The 2,630-nt window shown below is 45.3% G+C and overlaps 1 pseudogene; it reads right to left on the reverse strand.

The window, feature by feature from the left end:
* Positions 1–983: 983 nt before the first annotated feature.
* On the reverse strand, positions 984–1,517 carry LOC104999879 (annotated as a pseudogene).
* Positions 1,518–2,630: the final 1,113 nt, after the last annotated feature.

A 2,630-nucleotide genomic window follows, 5' to 3' on the forward strand; every position in this document is an offset into this window, starting at 1 on the left:
TCAATGGACATGAGTTTGGGTGAACTCCGGGAGTTGGTGATGGACAGGGAGGCCTGGTGTGCTGCGATTCATGGGGTCGCAAAGAGTCAGACACTACTGAGCGACTGAACTGAACTGAACTGATAGTCCATGGGGTCACAAAGAGTGGGACACAACTGAGTGACTTTCACTAAATTCTATTTTATTTGATCTTTTTTTCTTTTTCTTTTTTTTTTTTTTTTGGCCTTGCTACATGGCATGTGGGATCTCAGTTCCCCAACCAAGGATCAAACTTGCATCCCCTGCATTGGAAGCATGGAGTCTCCACTGGTCCACCAGGGAAGTCCCCTGTTGGGACTTCTAAGTGAAGTCACATACTTCTAAGTGAAGGTTCCCCCATACCTCCAAAATAAGATAATGTTGAGGATACCTTATAATGAATTTCACATTTGACCTTATTTTTTTTTGTAACAACAGTTATGAAAATTGAGTTACAGTCTTAAAAAAAAAAAAAAATTCCTCCCTTAACATGCACCTTTTCTGAAGCTTGTCAAGACAATTAGACACATTACGACAGCAATATTCAGAAAGATAACCTTTTTTTTTCTTGAGTTTGAAATTTTAATGTCAAAATAAAGTCTTAAAATAACCCTTTCACAAAAAATAAGGTAGGTTTATGCTGTAAAAACATTAGTTCTTTGTCAAAGATTATGTTCATCTGTTTTCATGTATGTTCTGCTGTCACCACCTGTCAGCATCATCTTTAATTTTTATGTGTTTATTTATTTATTTGACCACCCTGGTCTTAATTGCAGCACATAGGGTCTTGGGTTTTTTGGGTTTTTTTTTCCCCTACATGTGAACTCTTAGTTGCAGCATGTGGGATTGAGTTCCCCTACCAGGGATCAAAGCCAGGCCCCCAGCACCGGGAGTCTTAGCCACTGAACCACCAGGGAAGTCCCTAGCATCTTCTTTAAAGATCTTTTTTTCTTTTGTATGGAGAGCTACATGGAGGCTCCTTGGCTATCCAGGTATGCTTTGCAGCCTAAATGTATAACACTGACAGTGAAGAGGTCAACTGTGGTTTCATGCACATGCTGAGTTGGTCCCAGTGTTGTCTGCACATCTCAACAGATCTTAAAGGAAAAATACTGGTACTCCTCATCACAGTCCTTTTTAATTTTGCCACAAATCCCATAGCACCTGCCACATTGGCTGCAGCACTTTGTCCGGGAAGGAAAGCTAATATTCAGATGGACACCAAACAGTGAAGAGCCAAACCCATTTAGCGGGGAGGATTTATCATCATAACATGGGAAAGGCTTAGATCCATCCCCTCATTTATACTTGGAAAGCTGGTGCTCACCTCCCAGGAAGTTCAAGATGGCGTTCAGGCGTTTGTCTGTCTTGTGAATTCCCTTCTAGTTAGTCTGCAGGGTAGCCCTCCAGTCAGTAGCCTGGGCCTGCTCCTGGCACCTGAAAGCTGTGGTCAGGAGAGGGATGAGGAGGGTGGGAGGCAAAAGCCATCGGTGGAGCATGGAATCCCACGGGTCCCCAGAGCCTGCAAGGTGGGTGCCCCTCCCCGGAGCCCCCAGGCCGCCCTCAGTAGCAGCCCCAAACCACGTTCGATGACCTTGTGCATGTGTGCCAAGTCACTTCAGTCGTTTCTGACTGTTTGCAACCCTATGGATCATAGCCTGCCAGTTTCCTTTGTCCAGGAGATTCTCCAGGCATGAATGCTAGAGTGGGTTGCCATGCCCTTCTCCAGGAGATCTTCAGAACCAGGGATCGAACCCAGGTCTCTTATGTCTCCTGCAGTGGCATGCAGGATCTTTGATCCACATCCATGTGTCCTTCCTGGCTGGAGGCTGGTCCTCACCGCCTCCACTGGGCTTCCATCAGGGAGGCGATCTCACTGTACAGTATTTCTAAATCTTGTTTCAGAATAAAACCAGAAAGAGCTGGAAACTTTGAATTCTGTTTTCCTGCTTTGATGACATAACCAAATAAGGGAGAGATTGTATTAGGTCAGGTTCCTGTAGTGGGGGGCTGAGTGGTTGGGATTTGTTGGGAATGCTACCAGGAGACGGAGAGAAGGAAAACAGGATGAAGGAATGGAGCAAAGATGTAGGTTCAGCCAGAGTCAAAATCACCCTGTGGCTTCCCTGGTGGCTCGGTGATAAAGAATCCACCTGTCAACACAGGAGACACAAATTTGATCCCTCTTCTTGGAAGATACCACATGCTGTGGAGCAACTAAGCCGGAGCACCCACAACTATTGAGCCTGTGCTCTGCACAAGAGAAGTCACTGCAGTGAGAAGCCTGCACACCACAATTAGAGAAAGCCCGCGCGCAGCAATGGAGACTAAGCACAGCTAAAAATAAATAAATGAATACACAGACCAATTTTTTCAAAAAAATTTTTTTAATTTAAATGTAATGAAAGGGGAAATGACATTCATATTCTGTGTAGCAACTTTTGAGGCAGTGGGCAAACATAACCAGACAAAGGTTTGATCAGAGTAGTGGACACCCTTGATGCTCTGCCCAGATCCCATCCATCACTTTCCCTGTCAGGTTATGTCCCCACCCCACCCCAGGGGCAGTCCACGGTCAATGACTGACACAGGGGGATAAAAAGTCCCCACCT

The sequence above is a fragment of the Bison bison genome, unplaced genomic scaffold (genome assembly GCF_000754665.1).
Source record: "Bison bison bison isolate TAMUID 2011002044 unplaced genomic scaffold, Bison_UMD1.0 scf7180017864365, whole genome shotgun sequence".
Lineage (NCBI taxonomy): Eukaryota > Metazoa > Chordata > Mammalia > Artiodactyla > Bovidae > Bison > Bison bison.